This window comes from Dasypus novemcinctus, chromosome 15 (assembly GCF_030445035.2).
Source record: "Dasypus novemcinctus isolate mDasNov1 chromosome 15, mDasNov1.1.hap2, whole genome shotgun sequence".
Taxonomy (NCBI): domain Eukaryota; kingdom Metazoa; phylum Chordata; class Mammalia; order Cingulata; family Dasypodidae; genus Dasypus; species Dasypus novemcinctus.
Genome location: NC_080687.1, coordinates 14,329,804 through 14,356,531, shown reverse-complemented (window position 1 = coordinate 14,356,531; position 26,728 = coordinate 14,329,804). Strand labels below are relative to the sequence as shown.

At 42.4% G+C, this 26,728-nt stretch overlaps 1 protein-coding gene across 1 annotated transcript in view; it reads right to left on the bottom strand.

The window, feature by feature from the left end:
• SPATA13 (spermatogenesis associated 13) overlaps positions 1 to 26,336 on the bottom strand; it is a 146,241-nt gene extending 119,905 nt beyond the window's left edge. The window contains 1 exon segment of the mRNA XM_004453079.5: positions 26,229 to 26,336. The gene's annotated coding sequence lies outside the window, so the exon portion shown is untranslated.
• Positions 26,337 to 26,728: the final 392 nt, after the last annotated feature.

Here is a 26,728-nt window from a genome sequence, read left to right as displayed (position 1 = left end):
ATAAAGGACTTCAGTAATAGGATTGAGTCCCATCCTGAATGAGGTGAGTTCTACCTTAACTGAAGGAGTCTCATCCAAATATCTTACTTAGAATGGGTCCATACCCATAGGAATGGATTAACTTTAAGAGCATGTCTTTCTGGGGTACATACAGCTTCAAACCACCACACTCCCCAAACTGATCTACAGATTCAATGCAATCCCTCTCAAAATCTCAGTTGGCTTCTTTGCAGAAATTGACAAGCTGACCTTAAAATTCAAATAGAATTGCAGAGGACACAGATAGCCAAAATAATCTTGAAAAAGAAGAAAGTTGGAAGTCTTATACTTCACAGTTTCAAAACTTACTATAAAACTGCAGTAATCAGGACAGTGTGGTACTGGCATAAGCATAAACATATCAATGGAAGAGAATCAGAAGTCCAGGGAAAAAGTTCTCACATTTATGGCCAGTAGAAAGACAAGAGTGCCAAGGCAATTCAATCAAGAAAGAATAATCTTTTCAACAAATGCTCTTGGGACAACTGCATATCCACAAGCAAAAGAATGACATCACACCCTTACTTCATATCATATACAAACATTAACTCAAAATGGAATATAGACTTAAACATAAGCGCTAAAACTACGAACAGTTTAGAAGAAGCCATAACCTTGGATTAGGCAATAATTTCTTAGATGATTCCTAAAGCACAAAAAAAATTAAAGTTGATGCTGTCAAAGCACACCATTAAGGAAATGAAAAAACAACCCACAGTATGGGAGAAAATTTTTGCAAATAATGTGTCTGATAAGGGTCTTGTATCCAGAATATATAAAGAACGCAATGCAATAATAAAAGTGGAAGGTATCCCAAATTAAAAATTGTCAAAGTATCTGACTAGACTTTTCTCCAAAGAAGATATATAAATGGTCAATAAACACATGAAAAGATGTTCAATATCATTTGACACCAGGGAAATGCAAATTGAAACAATGAGATGCCACTTCACACCTACTAGGATGGCTATCAACAAATAGACAGATAAAAACAAGTATTGGTGAAGATATGGAGAAAGTGGAACCCTCATTTAATGCTGGTGCTGATGTAAAACGGTGGAGCTGCTTTGGAAAATGGCCTGGCAGTTTCTCAAAATGCTAAACTTAGGGTTACTGTAACAACTCACAATTCTATTCCTAGTTATCTTCCCATGAGAAATTGAAACATTTCTCCACCCAAAAACTTGTATACAATGTTCATAGAAGCACTGTTCATAATAGCCAAAAAGTAGAAATAACCCAAATGTCCATCAACTGATGATATAAGTAGATACAATGTAGCTGCTGATGAATTAATGGGTACAATGTGGTTTTTCAACATAGTGGAATATTATTTGGCACTAAAAAGAAACCAAAGTACCTGTTACAACATAGACGAGCCTTGAAACATCATGCTCTCTGTAAAAAGGCAGTCACAAAAGGCCTCATATTGTATGATTCCATTTATATGAAATTTCCAGAATATGCAAATCCACAGAGGCAGATTGATTAGTAGTTGTTAAGGGCTTAGGAGGCTGGGGAGAAGTGGGGAATGGCTGCGAATGGGTATGGGGTTTCTTTTTGGTGTGATAAAAATCTTCTAAAATTAGATTATGATGATGTTTACATAACTCAATGAATAAACTAACATAAACTTTGAATTTTGTACTTTAAATAGCAGAATTGTAGCATATAACAATTATATCTCAATAAAACTGTTTTAAAAAGAAACAAAGAGATTTGCTTTGCTGTGATATCATTGATTCTTAACCTAGGCAGAAAATGGTAATAGCCAAGAATAGTTTGAATATGTTGGCTTCGATCAATTATTTAAATGTTCTGACCTTCAATATTTTCAATTTTTATATGGATAAGAAAACCTTCCTTGCAATACATGGCACACAGTAAGTTCATTTAATATAGTATTTGTTGATTTTTTAAATTAATTTTATGTGCACATACTCCATATCCACTAAACATATATCCCCCTTCCCCCTGCCCTAAACCTTGGTAACCCCTAATCTACTTCCTGTCTCTGCAGATTTACCATTTCTAGACATCTCTTATAAGTGACGTCATACAATGTTTGCCTTTATGTATCTTGCTTATTTCACTGAGCATAATGTTTTCAAGGTTCTTCCACATGGCAGCATGTCTCAGAAGTTCATTCTTTCTAATGGCCAAATAATATTCCATTGCAGATATGTACCATGTTTTGTTTAACCATTTACTTGTTGATGGACACTTGGGTTATTTCCAATGGTATTTGTAATTATTAGCATTATTAACTACATAACTACTTAGGAAATGTCCTAAGAGTATAGTCAACAAAGTTCTTATGGTAAGAATAGAGATGGATGTTCCTCGGAAGTATCAAAGCCGTGTCTACACATGGAAGCCATAACATAATGCAGCTCAGTAAAATGTTAATTCAATTAAACAAAGAGCATGCTCAGAGGCAACAAACATTGGTTTATGGATTGAATTTGACAGAACCCATGCTTTGTTTGGCTAACCCAGGGAGATTTTAAAAGTGGAATTCATTTGCAATATTTAAAAACTGAGAGATTTCACTTTAAAAATCCAGATTTCTGGCTTCCCTTGGAAAATGGGAAGGCTTGCTAGCACAGTGCTACATTCTCACATGCACCTAATATAGGTGGGACCTAGAGAGCAGCAGTCCACCTACACTGCAGGACGGCTCAGTTACCTGCCTGGCCCCAGAAGGCATGAAGAGTTGCGACATCTGGACTATGAAAGGTCAGCCACTGCTTAGAACTGGAGAGACAAAGAAGAGGCCACAGGTCCTAATATCAAGCAGTTCACTGTCTGGCAGGAGAGGATAAAAAGAGCCAGACAAATTAGGTGGGGTCACTCATTCATTATCAGCCAGATTAATTTGAGAGACGAAATAACAAGACTCAAAGAAGTAATCTGATTTATCTAAGGAAAGCCACATCAGCAAGATCACCTGGCAAACACCTTAAATTGTCATAGAAGATTGGATCACTTCCTTCCAAAGAGCTATTTAGAACTTCTTAACATAACAGTTAAAGCTGACTGAGGGACGTAAAAGTATTGCTCCTGTCCACTGTGCTTTGATCTAATAAAGGAATAATAGAAAAGCAGAATGGAGGGTACATTTTCCCACTTCATTTTATACTAGCCATGAAGGAGGAGGTGCATGAATAAGATGATAAGAGAATAAAGCATGAAGTTGTTACCTATTAATGATTAATGGCTTATCGGCCAAATAACTATTATTTATTTAGCTCTATGGAGCCTCTTTGGAGAATCACTAGGCTCCATTTTCAGAGAAAACACAGTGATAAAATTTAACAGCCACTAGGTGAGAGAAGGAAGATCCACTGAGGTTCATTTCTAGGACTCGGGCCAAGACTCCAGTGTGTGTGCTTAACCTGTCCTTGGGCTTGCCTGGTCCAATTAATCAAATGAACCAGTTTTCTGGGAAAATAACATGTTTTCGTGGTCGGAAAAGCAGATAATAAAGGGAAACTATGATGTCATAGGAAAAGAGAGCAAATCCGATGACTTGTTTAGTTGTATTTTCTTACCTTGGGGGTGTGCTACATGAAAAGTAACAGACCAAGGCTGCGGCTGCCCTTCTGAACCTGCAGCTGGTAAAACAGGTTCCACGCATGGCATGTTACCAGATCTATTTGCCTCTAAGTCCAGCATGACTTAGGGAGATGTTTCTTATAAAGTTGTGTTACTGAAAAGAAAGATGTAAATCAATTTATCCAGTGTGCTTGGAAACTTCTGTTTCTTAAGGAATAAAACAAACAAAGAAAAAAGGGATATGAAGCTTCAGAATGTGTACTTGGTCTCTATCACTTTAATACTCAGACTCAAGATAGAAAGAGTACACAAGGGCTGAGCTCCCTGTCTGCAGCTTAGCAAACCCAGAACCCTGCCTTTACTGCAGTTCTTGGCACACAGAAGGAAACAGGCAAGAAGTGCTGCAGTTTGAATTCAAAGTGACTATACTATGTAAACATGTAACAAAACATAGTTTCCCCGCAAAGCATTTTTAACACTTCAAATTCGAGCCAGAGTAGCTGATTAAAATATTTTTTAAAGCTGTCTTTACTGTTATGTTTTTTAGTAATCATTCATTCGTAGAAATAATTGGGATTTCTAGGATTTTCCTTTGTGGGAGAAGAAAAACTTTGCCTCTCTCTATTGCACCTTTTTAAACATCCCTAATGTCCTTACTTATTTTAATATATATTTTTTTATTTTAAAAGAAGCTTTAGATTACATAAATGTTCCATCAAAAATATAGGGGGAAGCAGATTTGGCTCAACAGATAGAACGTCCGCCTATCACATGGGAGGTCCAGGGTTCTAACCAAGGGCCTCCTGACCCATGTGATGAGCTGGCCCACATGCAGTGCTGATGCATGCAAGGAGTGCTGTGCCACGCAGGGGTGTACCCCGTGTAGGAGAGCCCCATGCAAAAGGAGTGCGCCCTGTAAGGAGAGCTGCCCAGTGTGAAAAAAGTGCAGCCTGCCCAGAAGTGGCACCGCACACACGGAGAGCTGATGCAGCAAGATGATAAACAAAAAGAGATACAGATTCCCGGAGCCACTGACAAGAATACAAGCAGACACAGAAGAACACACGGCGAATGGACACAGAGAGCAGACAACTGGGGGCGGGGGTGGTGTGGGCAGGAAAGGGAAGAGAAATAAAAAATAAATCTTAAAAGAAAAAAGAGAAAATACAGGGGATTCCCATATACCTCACCCCCCGCACTTTTCCACATTAACATCTTTCATTAGTGTGATACATTTGCTACAGTTGATGAACACATATTGAAGCATTGCACTAATCAAGGACTACAGTTTACATTTTGCCCTGCACACTTTTATAGATTTTGGCAAAATGTATAATGGCCTGTATCCCTCATTGCAATGTCATGCAGGATGATTCCAATATCCCAAAAATGCCCCCATGTTGCACCCATACTTCCCTCTCCCTCTCCTTAGAAATTCTGGTGGCCACTGCCTTCATATAAGTGATACAAGTTCTTTCCTTGCTAGAATACTCACAAGTCTACTTTTGTCCATAGTTGCTTTCCCCCCTTATGTTTGTTCATTCCTCAGTCTTGAGGATTTGGGGGATGGTGATTCTTGTCCTGTCTCTGATGGAGAGAGGGCTTAGATCCCATGGGGCAAATGGATGGAACTGTATTGCTTGCAGTTGCAGACACTCTGCTTCCTGGGGTGGGTGTTGTCCATCATCAACCTTTTGCTAATTGAACTGCGTGAGTCCAGTGAACTGGTGAGTAGGTGCTGCAATGCTTTGGTACTTGTATATCAATTCTAACAAATGTACCATGCACATGTAAAATGTTATTAATGGGAGAGAGTGGGAGAAAGGGAGGGGTTTGAGTAAATGGGAATCCTCTATTTTCTATGTGTCTTTTCTGAAACCTAAAGCTTCTTCGAATATAAAAGACACTGGGGGAACATACGGAAGAAACTGTCACTGTATATAAAAGATAAAAGATCTTACAGTGATGAAAGACACATGAAAAAAAATTTTTATTTTATTTGTTATTTTTAATTATTATTATTTATTTTATTATTTTTATTAATTTTTTTAGGGGGGTTTGCTATGGAGGAGGTTTTGGATCACAGATAGCTCACAACTGTGATACAGGGGAGGCTCACTGGTGTGGGGTGTCAGTGATGGGGGGAGAGGTACACCTGGGGCATGCCTCTATGGCGTAAGAATATGTTCAAGGGGTCATGGAGCACTGCCTCGGTGGGTGGAGACCCACACAGTAACTGAAAGAATATTGAATTCCCAACCTCAGAAGTCCTGCTATATTCTCTAATGGGGTCGTAAGAATCCCCCAAGTACATGGGCAGTGCCTAGAGAAGAAGGACAGACCATTATGCCAGGTCCTTCATATTGACGATTGTACTTACGAACCTTTTCTAGTGAAATTGAAACGAGGCCTAGTATTATATATTGCCTAAGAGTTACCTCCTGAAAGCCTCTTTGTTGCTCAAATATGTGGCCTCTCTCTAAGTCAAACTTAGCATATATATGAACTACCTTCCCCCCAGAGTGGGAATGACTCCCAGGGATGAGCCTCTCTGGCATTAAGGGATTATTACCAAGCACTGACTAATGATGAATCTGGAAAAAGACCTTGACCAAAAGAGGGAAATATGAAATACAAATGAGTTTTTATGGCTAAGAGACTTCAACGTGAGTCTATTGCATTTTTAAGTCCTCAGCAACTAGCCAAGTGTATGCAAAACAGGAAGGTCTCAGTGTATTTTGTAAAACAGATAAATAACCTAGCTTTTATATAAATAATCTATTTCTCTGCTTTGGGTATAATTAAAGTAATGATTGAATGTATACTTAGCAAACATAAAGTTACTTAATTCATAGATACTACTCAACAGGAAGCAATCAAGACAACCCTAAAACATATCTTTTTCTTCTAGTCCTGATTGGCAAATTTTGCTGTCTAACTTCTGACTGTTAGATTAGGTTTAGTTTTCTTGAGATTTTCAAATTCTAAAATGATGTGCACCATTGGGTACCTAAATTCTCAAAAGAGAATTTAAACTTTACCTTCTTCTTGGTTTATTATCAAAGTTGCCCTAAAATGGCACTATAAACTTTCAACCTTCCTATTTTTGTCAGACAACAAGACCTAAAATTCTTGGTCACCCAATCCTCATTCTCCCCACCCTAGCCCCCCACTCCCACCCCCACCCCAAAAAAGACAAAGAACAAACAGCCACTACCAGTGTCATCTCCTTGCAGGATTAACATCAACCAACACTCCAAAGAACAGCAAAATATATATTCTTTTCAAGTGTCCAGGGAACATATATCAAGATTGACAATATTCTGGACCATAAAATAAATCTCAACAAATTGATAAGTACTGAAATCATACAGTATGTATTTTCCAATCACAATGCAATTAAAGTAGAAATCAACAACAAAAAGGTAAAAGGAAAATCTCAAAGACTTAGAAACTAAGCAACACACTTCTAAATAAACCAAGGGTCAAAGAGACAATATCAGGGGAAATTAAAAGAAAAATAAATTGAACTGAATAAAAATGAATATACAACATATCAAAATTTGGAGGAGTGCTGAGATGGAAAAATACAGCACTAACTGCATACATTAGAAAAGAGGAAAAGTTTCAATTATTCATCTAAGCTCTCAATTTAAGAACGTAGAAAAAGAAGAGCAAAATGAACCCAAGGCAAGTAAAAGGAAGGAAATAAAAAAGGTAAGAGTAGATACCAATGCAATTGAAAACAAAAAACTATTGAGAAAAATAAACAAAGAGTTTGTTCTTTGAAAAGATCAATAAAATTGACAAACTTGTATCAAGTCTAATAAAGATAAAAAAAGAAATTTCAGTGTCAGTAATGAATCAGGGGCTATCACTAAAGGCTCTGTAAATATCCAAAGGATAAGAGAATCCCACAAACAATTCTACACATAAATTTTTTAAAAAATTTTTTGTCTTTATTTTTTTAAAGTTACATTCAAAACATATGAGGCCCCATATACCTCCCATCCCCCTCACCCCACTCCTTCCCCCATAACAACAACCTCCTCCATCATCAGGAGACATTCATTGCACTTGGTGAATACATCTCTGAGCACTGCTGCACCTCATGGTCAATTTGACTACTTAGACAACATGGACCACTTTCTTGAAAAACAAACTATCATAACTCACACAATTATATGAAATATTATGAAATAGAATTTGAATAGTTCTTAACCATTAAGGAAATTGAATTTGTTATTTAAACTCCCCCAAAGAAATCTCTAGACCTAGATGGTTTCACTGGTGAATTCTACCAAATGTATAAAGAAGTAACACCAATTTTACATTGCATCTTCCAGAAAACAAGAAGAGGAGAGAACACTTCCAAAAGCACTTTATGAACCCTGATATCAAAATTAAAGGCAGTTCAAAACAAAAACAAAAGCAAAAAACCACAGACCAATAGCCCTCTTGAATATAGATACCAAAAAAACCTTTAACAAAAAGAATTCATTAATATACAAACAGAAAAAAACACTACAATCAAAAAGGATTTTATTCTATTTTATTTATTGCGGGGATGCAAGACTAGGTCAATATTTGAAAATCAATCAGTGTAATATACCACATTAATAGGCAAAAGAAGAAAATAATCACATGACCTTATCAATTGCTACAGAAGAAGCATGTGACAAAATTCAATATATTTTCATCATTAAAACTCTCAGAAAAGGAGGAGTAGGACTTCCACAACTTGATAAAGAGCACCTATAGAACAACAACAATAAACAAACAAAATAATCGTACACAAAAAACTTACTGGTCAAAGACTGAATGCTTACCCCATAAGATCAGGAACAAGTATGTCTGCTCTCATCATTCTTTTTCAACATGGTGCAGGATATTCTAGCAGTGCAACAGGGCGAGAAAAGGAAAAACAGGCATACAAATTTGAAAGAAAGAAGTAAAACTGCCTATTTGCAGATGACATGATTGTCTATTTAGAAAAGCCCCAGGAATCTACAAAAACTGCTAGAAGTAATAAGTGAGTTCAGAAAGGTCACATGATACAAGCTAAAAAGAGGGGAAAAAAATCAACTGTATTTCTAGATGCTAACAATGAACACCTGGACACTGCAATTGACAATACAATGTCAGAAACTGCTGGAAAAAAGAGACATACTTAGGTATAAATCTAACAAAACATTTATAGGGCTTTAATGTTGAAAACTACACAATGCTAATGAAAGGAATCAAAGGAAGCCGAAATAAATGGAAAGGTATATTGCACCCCTGAATTTGGGAGACTCATTATAATAAAGATTTTAATTCTCCACAAATTCCTATCAAATCCCAGCAAGACTTTTTGCAGATACAGAAAGGATAAATCTAAAAGTTATATAGCTAGACAAAGTAAGTAGAGTAGCTAAGACAATTTCGATAAAGAAGAATAAAGTGGGAGGAATCAGTCTACCCAATTTCAAGATTTATTATATAACTACATTAATCAAGAGAGTCTGATATTGGCTGAGATATGGACACATAGATCAATAGAACAGAACAGAGAACCCAAAAATAAAATTACACAAACATGACCAATTGACCTTTTTCAAGATTTATTTTGTATTTTATTCAAGGTATTCTCTTCACTTGAAAGTGTCTCAGATTCACAAATTAATTTTCCTCTCAAGTACAGAAGATGAGAATAAATTCCACATTTTCACACAAACGCCATCTTCCAATTAATTTCTTTTTTTTTCTTCTTAGATACTGGGGATTGAACCCAGGACCTTGTACATGGGAAGCAGGTGCTCAATCAACAAGCTACATCCACTTTCCAATGAGAGTTGGGTTTTTTGTTTGTTTGTTTGTTTGTTTTTATAGGAGGTACCGGGGATTGAATCAACCAGGATCTCATACATGGGAAGCAGGCGCTCAACCACTTGGGCTACATCTGCTCCCCTCCAAATGATTTTTGATAAAAGTACAGAAGCAATTCAATGGAGAAATGAAATGATAGCCTTTCCAACAAATGGTATGGAGCAATTGGATATCCACCAGCAAAATAATAACCACTTGGCTCAATCTCACACCTTATGAGAAAATTAACACAAAATGAATCTTGGCTTTTTCTGTAAACCTACAATTTATCTAATAAAAAGAAATGAAAAGGGCGGCGGACTTGGCCCAGTGATTAGGGAGTCTGTCTACCACATGGGAAGTCTGCGGTTCAAACCCCGGGCCTCCTTGACCTGTGTGGAGCTGGCCTATGCGCAGTGCTGATGCACACAAGGAGTGCCAAGCCATGCAGGGGTGTCCCCTGGGTAGGGGAGCCCCATGCGCAAGGAGTGCGCCCCTTAAGGAGAGCCACCCAGCATGAAAGAAAGTGCAGCCTGCCCAGGAATGGTGCCACACACACGGAGAGCTGACACAACAAGATGACGCAACAAAAAGAAACACAGATTCCCGTGCCGCTGACAACAACAGAAGCAAAGAAGAAGATGCAGCAAATAGACACAGAGAACAGACAACCGGGATGTGGGGGTGGGGGTGGGGGGGAGAGGAGATAAATAAATAAATCTTTAAAAAAGAAAAAAGAAAAGAGTCATGGAATAAAATGTAAAACATAAAACTTTTAGAAAAAATATAGAAGAAAATCTTCGGGATCTAGTTCTTAAACATAACACCAAAGCAAAGAAAGCTCAGACTTGACACCACAAGTGTTGATCCATAAAAGGAAAAATTGGTAAGTGAAACTCATCAAAATTAAAAACTCCTATTCTGCAAAGGACCCTGCTAAAAGGCTAAAAAGACAAGCTATACACTGGGAAAAAATACTTGCAAACCACACAGCCAGCAAAGGACTAGTATCTAGAGCCACAAAGAACTCCCAAAACTCAACAGAAAAAAATCCAATTAGGAAGTTAACACAACATTGTGAACGTAAGTAACACCACTGAATTGTATACTTGAATGTGGCTAAAACTGAAAATTTTATGTTGTATTTATGTTACCACAATAATTTTTAAAAAATCTAATTTAAAAGTAGGCAAAACACATGAAGACATATTTCATTGAAGAAAATAAACACTTAAAAAGGTGTTCAACATCATTAGCCATGAGGAACATGCAAATTAAAACTACAATGAGATCTTACTAACACCTATCAACATAGTTAAAATTTAAAACAGTGACAACAACAAATTCTGGCAAAGATATAGAGAAACCAGATCACATATACATTGCTGGTGGGAATGTACAACTACTCTAGGAAATGGTGTGGCAGTTTCTAAAAAACCAAACATGCAACTATCCTGTGACACAGAATTGTACTCTTGGGAATTTCTCCCAGAAAAATAAAAACTTAGGTCCACTCAAAAACTTGTACATGAATGTTTACAGCAGCTGTCTTTGCCACAGGGTTGCTGACACAAAGACCAGACATGGTTTGATTTTTATAATAGGAGTTTTATTTAGGGTAAAAGCTTGGAGTTCCAAGGCCATGAAATGTCCAAATCAAGGCATCATCAGAGATGCTTTCTTACTGAAGTCAGCTACTGGTGAACCTGGTGTCCTGCCATGTGCCAAAGCGAGATGGCGCAGATCCCTGCCTTCCCTTCCAGAATCTACTGTCTCCATGTGCTCAACTGTGGGCAATCAGGCATGGAGCGTGTCTCTTTCCAGGCCTCTCTCTCAGTCTAGGCTGCTTTGCTTTGTTCCTGAGTTCAGCTGTGGGCTATCTGTCAGGCATATCTATCTTCAGCCTTGGGCTGCTCCATGGACCCAGCCTCTTGGGGGTTTCATGCTTAAATTAAGCTTTGGCTCCTAGTGGTCCTCAAGTCCTCTCTCATACGACAAGGTCAAAAATGGCAGCTTCCTTTCTCTGACTCTCTCTGTGCCTTTGTTCATATAAGACCCAGCAAGAGGGCAGAGACCCAACCCGAATCATGCTTCACAGATATAGCCCAATCAAGAGGGTCCCACACCCAAAGGAATGGATTAATTCAAGAATATAATCTTTTTCTTTTGGGGATTCACCAAATTTAAACTGTCACAGCAGCTTTATTCATAATGGACCAAAACTGGAAACAATTCATTTGTCCTTCAGTGACTAAAATGGTTAAACTGTGGTACATTCATACTATGGAATAATACTCTGTAATAAAAAGGAACAAACTATGATACACAAGCCTGAATGAACTGCTAGAGAATTATGGTTGAAAACAGCCAATCATCAAAGTTACATGTTTTATGACTCCATTTATATAACATTCTTAAAATTACAAAATAACAGAAATGGAGAACAGATTAGTAGTTGCCAGGGAGGGAGTGGGGGTGGGAAGGATAAAAAGGCAACATGAGAGATACTTGTGGTGATAGAAATGTTCTCAACCATGACCATATCAAGGCCAGTATCCTAGTTGTGATATTGTACTATAATTTTGTAAGATGGTATCATTGGGAGAACTGAATAATTGTTCTTATTTCTTACTACTGCATATAAATCTACAATTATCTCAAATTAAAAGTTTTAATTTTAAAAATAAACAAGAATATGATGTTATGCATGTTTATTTTGTAAGTTCACAATCTTTACTATATACTTAGTGTTTATGCATGTTCATGTATGAATGATACACTTCAATAAAAATATATTTTAAAAAATAAAAAAACAAACAAGAATTTTACATCTCTTCACTGACAAAATAATATATTGACAATTCTATAATCCCTACTCTCTTCTTCTGCCAACTCTTGTCTCTCCAGTGTCTTTTATGAACATCATTCCAGGTAATGAAAGCAATTTACCCACCATAGCTGTATTATCCACACAATCAATAATCAGGACTTTGGTATTCCTTCCATCTGGAAAGTCAAAATTATTTTACAGAGATCTTTCCTTGAATATCCAGACTTAACAACTGATGGAGACATGTTCATTAGAGCCCTGGACAAATGCAGGAAAGTCTATCTGAATTTCAGTGTAGATTATCTAGTCATCCATCAGCCCTCAGTACCTTTTCCTTGGGATCCATTTATCTAACCCTTGTGACATCCCCACTGTTACCTGCATAGCACTCTGTGAGAGAAAGAGGATATTGTGGTTATAAAGCAATATCCTAGACACCGTCAGTGGCATAGAGCCATCCCAGTACCATGTCTCCTTTCTCTAGTCTCCATACAGAAGCATTAGGTACTGACTCTCAGACCTGCCCTGCTGGTTCTGAGGTAAGGGTCAGCTTTTTCCTCTCTTCCTTCTCCTTCAGAGATGGCAGCACTGAATAGATGAAGCAGCCAGTCCTAATCCTTTAGTCAACAGGCAAGTGCTTTCTAAGTGGTTTAGTGCCTGAATGGCCCAACAGCCATGTTTGCTTAGGAATCTGAAGCCACCTTGATGGCCTCATGAGTCACTAGTGCATCCTGAAACAAATCTAAATTTCTCATTCATCATCTGAGGAAAAAGTTGTGAGATTCTCCAAATGGGGAAATACCTTTCCAGCTAAAAATCCATGAGAAATATGCTCCAAGCTAATTCTTTCTAATCCTGTAGTGATGAATTTGTACATGGAAGAGAATGATTCAATAATCATATCCATCTTCATGTGAAATAATTGGTCATGCCATGATCCAGTTTTCTTTAAAACTATCATATAAAAGAATATTCTTCTGTTCATGAAGGAAAGATAATAAAAACTTGTATGGTTTAGAGAAAGTTTTTTAAAATCCTGAATGAAGTGATGAATGTACAACTATGTGATTAAACCAAATTCCACTGATTGTACACTTTGGATGTTTTGTACTCTTTGGATGGATTGTACGCTTTATTAAAATATATCAATAAAATTGATTTTTTTAAAGCAAAAGAATATACAAAAATAAAAAATAATGATTAAGGTGCTTCCGAGGTCTTTTTCAGTTGGCATGGAAGGAAATTGCAAGAGATGCGGTTGTCCCAGTTTAGCAATACAAGAGCCCAGGAACCCTCCAGGTCTTTTCACAAAGTTCTTTTCATTCCAGCCTGATCTGCACAGATACCCACTATCTTTATCTCAGAGAAATGTTCCAGTTAACACAAAGTGTTCTTCAAAACCCCCAACGTGAGAATAATAGAGGTGCACTGTGTATGGAGGGAAGACTTGGCTTCTGTAAAGACAGCTTTCTAGGAAAGCCTAGAAAACACTACTGTCCAGTTTACAGTAGGCACTTCCTTCTTCCTTTAGAGAGTCCTCATCCAAAAATATAATAAAAGCCATCCACCAAAAAAAAGGACATTAGACTATGATAGGAAATCAAAAAAATGTATCATCTACTTAGATTCTTAAAATCCAAGGTCTTTTGATCATATTATAAAATACTGTCTTAGTAGAATTACTTATATGACACCACAATTAGACTTTGTGAAAATAATACATGGCTGCATTCTTTTCATTTTAATCAATAAAATTTAAATTTAAAAAAAATCCAATAGTCTAGCATGCAATGAAATTTAATAAGGCAGTATGCTTTAGAATCATTGTTGCATGGGGTGTGATTTAATTAATCTCAGCAGGTTTAAAGACAGCCCCCAGGAGGTGAACATGATAAACTTCCTTCAGATATGCCAGTATAAAGATCCAAGGAGGGAAGTTGATTTGGCCCAGTGAATAGGGTGTCTGCCTACCACATGGGAGGTCCAAGGTTCAAACCCAGTGGCTCCTGACCCATGTGATGAGCTGGCCCATGCGCAGTGCTGATGTGTGCAAGGAGTGCCCTGCCATGCAGGGATGTCCCCCGCCTAGGGGAGCCTCCCACGCAAGGGGTGCACCCTATAAGAAGAGCCGCCCAGTGCGAAAAAAGTGTAGCCTGTCCAGGAGTGGGGCCACACACATGGAGAGCTGATGCAGCAAGATGACACAACAAAAAGAGACACAGATTCCGGGTGCCGCTGACAAGAATACAAGTAGACACAGAAGAACACACAGGAGAGCAGACAACTGGGGGCGGGGCGAAGGGGAGAGAAATACATAAAAAATAAATCTTAAAAAAAAAAAAAGATCCAAGGAACTAAGCTACCAAATCAAACAGATATTTAGGCAGTAGCAATGGTATGATATGGCTTGACCTATTCACCTGGGACATTTTAGCCCTAAAATACGGTCATCTGAAGATATTTGTTTGTGACTGATGACATAGTTTGTGTTCAATGATTCCTGCTTCTGTGTACAGAAGCTATTCTCTAGTCTGTGAATAAGAAGGTGAGACTAGAAAGGGGGGTGGGGTGTGACGTGATAAACACTGCTGGAATTACTGTTCAGACTGGACAGTGGGCGTGCTCAGCACCTCACAGCAGCCAGAACTGTGCCCGTGTTTAAGAAGGAACAGTCCCTACAGCTCAGTGGCCATTCTCCTTAACCATGCACGAGGGTGAGCTGCGAGAGCACGTGAAGCCCTCCTGGGTACCGCGGCTTTTACAGAGCTGAGTCTGAGAAGATGGCTCCCTTCAAATGGCCCCACACCTAGCAGAGTCATTTACACTGAGGCTGCTCGGTGAGGACAGCAGCTGGAAATAAGAATACAACCAAAACAATCCCACAAGCCACAAGTTCGTAAATCAGTCTTATGCACTGCTTATCATTTTAGGATTTCATTTTAATGTCATCAAAAACCAAAATGTCCAAAATAAGCTGCCACTTTCCATATTCGGAAATCCATTGTTTTGTTTCCTCAGCAAGGACGGGCGTGTGACTCAACTTAAGGTGAACTTTATGACAAATGAGTTTATGTGGCTAAGAGACTTCAAAATGAGTCGGGAGTTCACCAGAGGGGTGGCACTAATCACGTCTCAGCAGGATCTCATAGACTGCCAAAGTAGATACTACCCCAAACAGTGGGACTCCTGAGGGCTACAGAGACACCCAGGTCCTACGGTCATGGTAGATGGCTCTGGAGTTTGGTGCCTTGCCAGGGGGACCTACTTTGGAATTTGTGCTCCTTTGTGACAGAGTTTGGACTCAGATACGACTTCTCCACACATGCCTCTTTTGTCCCTTTTACTGAACCTGTGGTGGGTGCTGGGGTTAGTGGGTGTATGTCGAGAAGACTTGAGTCTCTAGGCTGTCCATGTGCCAGCTGGGCCCTGAGCCTCAGCGGAGTTGTAACACCTCCTCTCCAGTTCATTGGACTCACCCAGAACAGCTAACAAGGAGGTGAGGATGGACAATCACCACACCGAGGAACCGAGTCTGTAACTGCAAGCAGGAGAGTCCCATCTGTCAGACATGTGGGATTGAGGCCCTCTCTCAATTAAGAGATGGTATGGGCATGGCCATCCCAGAGTCCTCAGGATTGGGGAATAAAATAGACTAGAGTGGACTTACTGTATTCTACTATAGACTTATTGTGATTCTAGCAATGGAAGAAACTGTATCATTGATGTGGAGGCAGTGGCCATTGGAGTTGCTGAAAGAAGGGAGAGGGAAAAAGAGGTGTAATATGAGGGCATTTTCAGGACTTGGAACTGTCCTGAATGACATTGCAATGACAGATACAGGCCATTATATATCCTGCCATAACCTACTGAATGGACTGGGAGAGACTGAAACTACAATGTGAACTATAATCCATGCTGTGCAGGAATGTTCCAAAATGTATTCATCGATTGCAATGAATGTATCACACTAATTAAAAAGTTGTTGATGTGGGAAAAGTGGGGAGTGGGGGGGAGTGGGACACATGGGAATCCCCTATATATTTTTAATGTTAACATTCTGTGTGATCTATGTATCTAGACTAGACTTTATGGGAATCATATCATTCCACAGTACACTGGTAAATTATAGTACAGAATCCTGCCTCCATCACTTATCAACACACACATGCATATACACACGAAGTCAAGAACTGAAACCAGTACCTACCAAGGTAAGGTACCGATCCTTTTATGAAAATTGTGGGAAAGGACAGTTCTGTCGGAGTGGCATAAGGACACAAAGAGAGAGAGAATTCCAGAGCTGGGCCTCATTTGCTAGAGGAAGCAGGTGCTTTAGTAAGAGGAGCTGAGCAATGCACTCTGGGAATTTTAGATTTGTCTTAGAAACGTCAGAGGCAGAAACAGCAAAGAAAGCCAGTCTCACAGATCCTAAAACACATCCTTTTAGAGAATCTTTTTTTATTTTCTCCCAGCGCATTCTGGATTACTTATGAACCTTAAAATTTAGCTACAACAAATTTTTAGCTTTTCTCCTTTTTAATATATACTCCTGAATATTACTGAAGCTACAGATATTAACATATTCCTCATTTTTTATTGTTTCCAAAGAGTGTTTGAGGAATGTTATTTCGGAAAGATTCATGGAACATTTAAGCAATGGCGATTCCTTTGAATGCTGCATTTCTAAACCCAATTCAGTTCATGGGTAACCTGAGTGATGTGGTAAGACAATACAATGGTAGCTAGTCTTTACCATAATACTAAGCTACTTGTACGCTGGCTATACTAAAGTTCCCTAGTGGTCGATTTTTAGTTTAGTAATTGGGCAGCAAAATAAAGTTAGCAAATCAGTTATTTCCATTTGTAATCATTTAAATTCACCAGGGTAAATCTAACAGTAAACAGCAGTTCCTTGCAAGTCCCTGTAATCCTTAGAAATGATAATGGCAAACAAAACCAAAATCTCATCTAACTTTTCCACAAAATGTGAACAAATCCAGAACCTCGAGATGTGAATTCAAGTATTTCTCATTTACACCATTAATTTGACCATACTCCTAGGGCTGATTCTGGGCTAAAAGAATTTGGAAACCAATAGAAGTTAAAACTGGATGATATATTTTACTCTGAGTGCACTAAACTGTGGAACACTTCTTCAAGGCTTCTAGTCCTGGGTAAACTGGATTTTAATAACTGTCGGGATATTTTAGAATAATTGTTGCATGGGGTTTGACTTAATTAATCTCAGCAGGGTTCAACGAAGGCCCGTGAAGCCAATATGAAAAATGTCCTTCAGATGTTCTCTGACTAAAAGCCGAGTAATTACATCACCAAAAGAGATACGTCTATAGGACACTGCAGTTATAAATTAAAACCAAAAGGGATGGTGGGGAGGAAGCAGATTTGGCTCACCTGATAGAGTGTCTGCCTACCACATGGGAGGTCTGGGGTTCAAACCCAGGACTTCTTTGACTCGTGTGGAGCTGGTCCACGCGCAGTGTTGATGCACACAAGGAGTACCGTGCCACACAGGGGTGTCCCCGCGTAGGGGAGCCCCACGTGCAAGGAGTGCACCCCGTAAGGAGAGCCGCCCAGCGCGAAAGAAAGTGCAGCCTGCCCAGGAGTGGTGCCGCACACATAGAGAGCTGATGCAGCAAGATGACGCAACAAAAAGAAACACAGATTCCGGGTGCTGCTGACAAGAATACAAGTAGGCACAGAAGAACACACAGCGAATGGACACAGAGAGCTGACAACTGGCAGGGGCAGGGGAAAGGGAGAGAAATAAATAAAAATAAACCTTTAAAAAAAAAATAGGGATGGCTGGTACATGCCCAGAGAAGCACAATGGCTTCTCTACAGCAGGAAAAAGAGGGAGAAAATTTCTACCTTAGTACTTAGGACAAAGCAGGTGCCCATTGATATTAACAAAGCAATGGTAAGTTGAATGAATATGTATGGCGGAACAAGAGATTAAAAAAGATTACGGGGGAAACGGACTTTGGCCCAGTGGTTAGGGCGTCCGTCTACCACATGGGAGGTCCGCGATTCAAGCCCCGGGCCTCCTTGACCCGTGTGGAGCTGGCCCGTGCGCAGCGCTGATGCGCTCAAGGAGTGCCGTGCTACACAGGGGTGTCCCCCACGTAGGGGAGCCCCACGCGCAAGGAGTGCACCCATAAGGAGAGCCGCCCAGCGCGAAGGAGGGAGCAGCCTGCCGAGGAATGGCGCCGCCCACACTTCCCGTGCCGCTGACGACAACAGAAGCGGACCAAGAAACAGACAAAGAAACAAGACACAGCAAAAAGACACAGAAAACAGACAACCGGGGGAGGGGAGGGGAATTAAATAAATAAATAAATAAAATAAATCTTTAAAAAAAAATAAAATTAAATTAAAAAATAAAAATAAAAAAGATTACGGATTCTTCCAAATAATAGTTAGAAATATCTAATTTACAACATAATGACATTTAGATCCTGGAAGATACATCCCTTGCCAAAGAGACCAGACTCTCATTGTCTAGAGATGCACGAGTGGGTGGGGAGACAGGAGTTTGAGAGTAAATGACAGATCCCTGGAGTGTCTACTGCTATGCACACCCCCATCCACACTGCAGAGTGCTGCTGCTTCATGACGGGTTTTAGAACCTGGTTATATTTCAAAAATTCAAGTTTGTATTGTGGAGAAGGGAAAGAAAAGGTGCCCACTGCTAGGGACACTGGCATGGCTGGGAGGGGCCCTCTCTTGTTTACAGGATGGCATTTGGTGTCCTTCCTGGAGGGTGTTTAGAAGTGGAGATGGAAGTCCCTGCCTTAGGACTGTTGTACCCCACAAGTCTGGGAGCAAAAGACAGGGCCACCAGGGTGTCCAAACCAATCAGACATTTAACATCCAACGCTGCCTCCTCCACTTCTCACACAGCAATCACTGCCTCTATCTCCAGGTATATATTAATCACTTATTACATGTCAGGCATTCTTTTAAGTGCTTCACAAGGGCCAACTCATCTAATACTAGCAATAGCCTATGACAGTGGTTTCCAAACTTTGCTGCACATGGGAAGCTTTGAAAAATTCCAATGTCACAGGCACTCCCCAAACCAATGAAATAACAATGGCATCAGTACTTTTTGAAAGGCCCCCAGGTATTCCAAAGTGCAGCAAAGCTTTTGTACCTGTGCCTCAAGAGAGGAGTACCATCGTTATTTGCATTTTTCAGATGAGGCAACTGAGGCACAGAGAGGTTAAAAGCTGCCCAAAGCCAAAGAGCTGGTAAGCAGCAGATTTGGGATTTAAACCCAGGTTGTTTGACTATTGCCAAACACTAAGAAATAATGTCAGGTGCTATAGAAATCATGTAAAATACTAGTATGCAATGAAATGATTTAGGGTAGGCAAATGAAACTGTGAGATCATGCACCAGGCAAAGAAGTACCAATAATGTGGCACAGCTGGAGACTTGTGGAAATCACGCACAATATGACCTGGTAGGAACATGGCTACTGCTTTCTGCAAAGGTGACATGCAGCCAGAAGAGCTACGTAAGACCTTCAAAAAGCCTATGCTCTGGAAGAGTGGTCGTCAAACTCTAATGTGCATCAAAACTACCAGGAAAGATTGCTGTAACCCCATGTTCAGATTTTCTAACTCCAGAGGTCTGGGGTAGAGGCCTAGAATTTGCTTTTCTAGCAAGTCCCCAGGTAATGCAGATCTGCCAGTGAGGACCACACTTCAGGAGCATCACTCGAGGTGCCCCGTCGTCGTCATGAGCTGGAAGCGCCAGGCACACTGAATTGTCCAAGGGTCCCTGGGCTCACCCAGCTCAAATCCTGCTTCCCACCTCTGCTTGTGCCTTCCACGAGGGTGAAAGGTTCTTTCTGCCGGCTCCTGTCCCAGCCTGCCCCTTCCTCTGTTAAGATTCAGCCCAGGCTTTCAGGAGCTCCTCCTCCATGACATTTTCCTGAATCTTAGACCTTTCCAGGACTCCCCTGGCACCCTCTGCCTAAAGCAGTCACTCCACCTGCTACAGCTTTCAATAACTTGCTCTTGTAGGTTTCCCTCTCCCACCAGTAGGAATGGGTGCCTCTTCTTGAGCAAGGGAGGGTTTCTGATGAATCTTTCTATCTTTAACCTCTAGCCAAATACCCGATAAATGTTGGGTACTTACACGTGCCCCTCCATGGCACACAAAAGGGAGTGCTATTTAAACATGTGAGCCATCTCTGCAAGTTCACATAATTCACAAAATCAGCTTCATGATGGGTTAAAAGAAGCTTCTACATTCCATAAGACCCACTCTACCACATCAGGAAGAGTACAAATGGAGCAAATTCCTGAAGCAGAGACTTGCTTCAAAGATGGTAAGTCCCAACATACAATTTAGGTGCACTTAAAAGGACATGTTTAGGGAAGTGGCTGTGGCTCAAGCAACTGAACTCCCGTTTACCACATGGAGGACCTGGGTTCGATCCTGGGACCTCCTGGTTTGAAAAAAAAAAATGGCATCAAGACTGTGCAGGGAGGCGCAGGCCTCTGCGTGGTGCCTCAGCGAAGCTGTGCACCAAAGACAGTGACGCAGCAGGACAGAAAAAAAAAAAAAGGACATGGTTAGTTGTTCCAGGTCACATTTATCAATCTATAGCTGTATTGTATATGGCAGCTAGATACTTGGGCAGGACCCCAGTAACCTGCTCAGTGTGAATGAATTGTAATTTCAACACTAAAGTACAAGGGATGCTTCCTATTATAAAAAATGGTATTTTTGAAAGCCCATGATCAAAGTTCCAAACTGAAATACCAGGAAAACATCTCTTCCCCTGCCTCCTCCTTCCTCTGCTGTAATATAATAAAAGCTTGGGTTGGCCCTCCCCCTTGCACCTGCTCCAGGCAAAGATTTCATTTCCCAAGTTTCCTCTTGTCTAAGCAGGGGCTCTGAGGAGGAGGGTGGTGGCAATGGTGACTGGGATTAGAGGGACAGGCAAGGGTTCTATGGGCTCGGGTGATTTAGGAAGAAATGGGGGTGGGGGCAGAGGGAAGAGAGGCAGTGACCGTTCTTGATTCCTTCCTCCACCAGAACTTAGAGCCTCGTTATTTCAGACTTTGGTTCTATTCTCCGTAAGGGACAGCTTGCCAACCTTGGGAAACAAACTCTGCTGCTATGTCGATGGGGGCAGACAGGAAAGGCTGGTCTGTCCCCTCTCCCCTGGTTAGGGTGCCCCAATCTGTGGCTGAATCCACACAGTGCCAAGCAGGGCGGGGTTTCAGTCCAGATCTGGCATGCTAGAGCCGAGGATCTTTGGAGGGAGGCACGTGGTCCCTGACATCACCATGTCTGAGTTCTCATTTAATTCCAAAAAGTCAGAGGGTGGTCTGGCTTCAGGGAAACAGATGGAAGGGATGAGAGAGCAGCCCTAGAGCCAGGAGATTCTGACCACATTGTGGCCAAATACTGTAGCAAAACACTACAACCAGGGAAGAAATCGTGTGACGCGCCCTCTGCGTGTAGTGGCATTGCCATATTCCCAGGGTGCCCTCAGGCACCGTCAGAAGGAGCCCTCCACATCCCGGATGAGGTTAAGTCTAGGGCAGGCACCGGAACTCGGTGAGCCCTCCTACTCACCAGCTCCTGGCCCCAACGCCTGGCATTTTGGCTTCCGTTTTTTTGGCAACTGGAAAGGTGAGAAAGCGTCTGCCTAAGGGAATTACAAGTGACTAGAGGAGACAAATACTTAGAAGCTTGCACTTCTGGGTCTCGCCAGCCAGGCAGACACCTGGGCTCCGAGCTCCTGCCTGCCACTGAGCAACCTCCCTGAACTTCTATTTCCTCAGCCATAAAAGGGGAGCAGTAAAAGCTAACCTGCTGCTCAGCTGTCACAGCCCTCAGCCTAACCACAGAGCACAGCAAAGGACGTAAACGACTGTGTGCTCAGCCCTCCGAGGGTGTTCCTTAACCCGTTCCTCTAGAAGCAAGAGAGAAAAGTCAATTCATTAACTACAATGCATGGAAAGCGGATTTGGCTCAACTGATAGGGTGTCTGCCTACCACATGGGAGGTCCAGGGTTCAAACCCAGGGCCTCCTGACCTGTGTGATGAGCCAGCCCACGCACAGTGTGGATGCGTGCAAGGAGTCCCACGCCACGCAGAGGTGTCCCCCACGTAGGGGAGCCCCATGTGCAAGGAGTGCACCCCGTATGGAGAGCCGCCCCTGCGTGAAAAACGTGCAGCCTGCCCTGGAGTGGGGCTGCACACAAGGAGAGCTGATGCAGCAAGATGACACAACAAAAAGAGACACAGAGTCCCGGTGCCACTGACAAGAATACAAGCAGACACAGAAGAACACACAGCGAATGGACAGAGAGCAGACAACTGGGGGAGGGGGGAAGGTGAGAGAAATAAATAAAAAATAAATCTTAAAAAAAAAAATAAATACAATGCATATCTTAGGGGTTTTCGTTGGTATTTTTCTTTTATTTGTTTTATCTTTTCTTATACTTTAGGGCTTAATTCTCCCAAGAAAAGCTAATGTGGAAGGAGTTAAGCATCCTGGGTGAACAATCCCATCCAGGTTCCATGTGAGTTCTGGAGAGGACAGTCATGGGCTGGGAGGGGACAGGGCCGAGGCAGGAATAAGGAAAGGCACCAAGGATCAGCAGCAGGTGGGGTCCCGAGAGCCAACACAGAGACAGGAGCAGCTAGTTTGTTCTGCAGCATAGGGCCGGCACTCTTCCAGCACTGCTGTTTATTTGAGACACAGAGGTGAAGAAAATCAAGTAAGTGCTCTGTAAGACAGCATTTTTCTCCCCAAGCGGAAAATACAATTCCACATTCCATTTGCTGGTTTCTGAATTACCACATATTATATGATTTACCCCTAGAAAGCAACGTACATTTGCTGTTCGATCCTGGCGTCTAGTAATAACAAAAATATTTCTTTCTAAAACATCTGAATTTACACTTCTGCAATTTTGTAACCCCATTTATGCCATTACAGGTCTCAAAAGGAAATCATTTTTAAATGCTTAGTTTTCAGGGAAAAAAAGTACTGAAACTGAACCCTTGCGATGTCTTTCACCTTGGGAGAGGAAGGTTCAAGCTTCCCTGGCCTCAGCCGCCAACAGAAAATCAACCCACCGCCGGACAGCATAACCACACCTGGTCAAGCCCCAGATCAGAACAGGAATCCAAGCCAGGGCTTCCTTCCTGCCACATTCCCTCGGATCTACCCTTTTCTTTCTCTGGGCCACGATTTCCTCACCTGTAGACTGTAAGCTCCCTTCCAGTTATCAAAATGTTTGACGGTTCCAACACTCTCTGCTTTGGTATCTGTAAAGGTAGAAATACTTGCCTCCAACTTTCAGGAAGGCAAAGACTCACCAGGAAATGTTTAAACAGGGTTTTAAGAGTATAGAACCCGGAGAGCAGGTGTAGCTCAGTGATTGAGCACCTGCTTCCCATGTTCAAGACCTCAGGTTCAATCTCTGGTACCTCCTTAAAAAAATAATTATATAATCCAACAGAAATCAACAAGGCTGATAAAAGCACACAGATATGAGGACCCTAAAGGTCTCCATAGCTGAAGTGAAACTGAACTCTCAACACACAGGAAATGGTTGTCAAAGGTGTTTTTTTTTAATGTGTTTCCTAGAGCTGTCTTTTCCTGGGGCCAGTAGGTAGGAGGGCCATAGATTCTCCTCGAATACAACAGACTGGAAGTGTGGATGGAAAGACGATCAGCCAGGCAGGGTTCCCTGGTTTCCTGGGAGTCAGCAGACATTAGGTTTTCCCATACACTGTTCCACAAGAATCAAATTTGTACAGTCACATGGTATAAATTGCAAACTAAATAAAATGCATCAGATAATGACCTCATTCCCAAAGCTGAATTCGAGCCCTTTCTGAGCTCAAAACGCAGCATTGCATGAATGTTCCACTGGCTAGAGAGGAGAGAGGCTCTGTCACCATGGAAACTTGAGCATGCTACTTAACTTCTCTCATTCTCCCTTTTTTCTTCTGTAAAATGGGGACAATAAAAGTAACTATATTACAGGGATGTTCAGAGAATTGAAGGAGTATACTGCATGTAAAGCTCTCAAAAAAGCATTTGGCACATACTGTGCTTTCAATCAGTTACCCAACAGTCTTATTAATACCAATATTATTCAAGATGTAGATATCTGATACTACTTCAGTAAGATAAAAAATAAGTAAAACAGAAATAGTGATCAATTAGAGATTCTGAAAGCCACAACATTCCTAGGGAAATTACAACTGCTTGCATCCTACTCTTCCCCTGATATTTTCATCAGGATCAAAGACATTCTGAAAAGAAGATGTCTGCAAGATAAAGGAGAAGTGTTTGGAAAAGAGGCGAGGGAACCTAGGGATGTTGATGGAGTACCAAAAACTGCCACAAAGGAAGTGAGGCAAGGTGTGCTGTAGAAGGCAGCAGCAGGATGTGGCTGGGGAAGGAGCACGTGTTAGGGAGAAGTAGGTGAAATGATGGGCTGTGCGGGAGAAATACAGTGGGGAAAGAAAGAAGACCCACACGTACACAGAAGCAGAAACAGAGAATCAACAAACCGGGGAGAAGGATGGCAAATCTAGGGTCAAAGAAAGTAGATGAAAATTAGAATATTGGATAAGAAGATGCAGCCACCCCAAACTCTTATGGTATCAGAGGAGAGACCCAGAAAACAGAGTTCAGGTGGCAAACATTGAAAGGAAATGAGCATCAGGACACGGAGGGTGCATGATTACCAGGCCATTGGAGAACAATGCAGTGAGGAAGTTTGGAAGGGGGGCAGGAGAGGAGAGAGACAGGCATAAAGAGAAAAGGAGAGAAAAAGAGCCTTTGTTAGCAAAGGCGGAAAAATAAAACTGAAATATCCATGTCTGGTAGTAAATGGGCTACCGGAGAGTCGTGGAGCTGGAAGCGGCCGGGGGTTAGCAGGTAAGAAAACATCCAGAGGCACAGAAAATAAGAAGCATTGCAGAGAAAGCCCAGGATGGTTACTTGAATTTGGGAAGCCTTGGTAAGGAATGCAGACTAAACTCTGTCACTCCATTCATCGACATTATTATCAAATGCTAAGAAGTGACAAGGAGAACGTTTTGTCTGCTTGCTTACTTGCTTGGTTTGGTTTGTTTCCGCTTGGAGGGAGGGGGAAATGTGCTCCGTCTCTTTAACTTTGCTGCCAGCACAGATCACCTGAGGTTCTCCGACTTTGCAAACACACCGCCTTACATCTTCCTGGGGCTCCTGGGGCGATTTCAGCATCTCACGGACGGAAACGCAACCAAACTCTTGCCAACTTGCTCGCTCAACCCCAGACTCCCTGACCCAATGTCTTTCTTGAGAAACGGGAGCCCGTTAGGACCTGAGGAGAAATGTCCTTTCCCAGCGGAGTTCTCCAACCACCTGGGCTCCCGGTCCCCAGGGCTCGGCAATGCCACCCTGGCCCGATAGGACAGGCCTTGGCCGCCCTTTTCACACCACCGAGGGAGCAGAGGGTCAGAGGAGACCGCCAGCCTCCACCGTCGCCTTCAACCTTTGTCTGCGCTCGCTCGGGGCCCAACGGTCGCCGACAGCACACAGCTCCGGGGACTCCCAGCCCCGAGCACAAGGATTAAGTTTCATTGTAATTCCAATGCATTTCCTGCTGGAAACTGCCGCGGCAAAGAATACCCAATACCGCCCTCCCCGAAGGCAATCCGCTGGGCGAGGGAGAGGGCGAAAGGATGGGAGGAGACGCCCGGCAGCCAACAGGTGGGCAGGCGAGGACTGATCCCGGGCAGCAGGAGAAAGCGGGAACAGGCGCCCCTCAGTCTCCCCAGATCGCCACCGAGAGGTCCCCACCACCCCCTCCGCCCAGGGGCAGCCGCGCCGGCCCGCGGACCCGCACCGGCTTCGCCTCTCTCCCTCCCGGGAGCAGGGGGACCCCCGCGGCGCCCTCACCTCGCAGCGGAGCCGGAGCCCTGGGCGCGCGCGCAGCTCAGAGGCGCGGCGGTCCCCGAGGTGCGCGTGGCCGTCCCTGCCGCCGGCGGCCCGCGCGGCTCCGGGCGGCGGGAGCTGCGGGCACGCCTGCTCGCCCCGCCTAGGCTCCCACGGCTGGGGCGCGGGGCGGGGCGGCCTCCCGGAGGCGCGGCTCCCGGGCACCCTCCTTCCCAGCCCGGCTCCTCCCCGGAGCCGCCTCCCTCCACCCCCCTCCCACTGCCCCCGTCCGCCAACCCCCACGCTGGGTGTCCCCAGCCGGGTCGTACCCCATCGCTCCCAGGCTGGCCCCTAACCCTTCCCAGTGCGGCTCCCTCCTTTGCCACCCCCTCCTCCCGATCGAGCTCCCCGCCGCTCCCAGGCCGCCCCCTCGCCTGCACCAGCCTTCCTGCCGCAGCTCTGCCCTGCTGCCCTCGGCCACCGCCGCTGCCCGCTTGTCCCGTCTCTCCCGGGCTAGAAGTTTG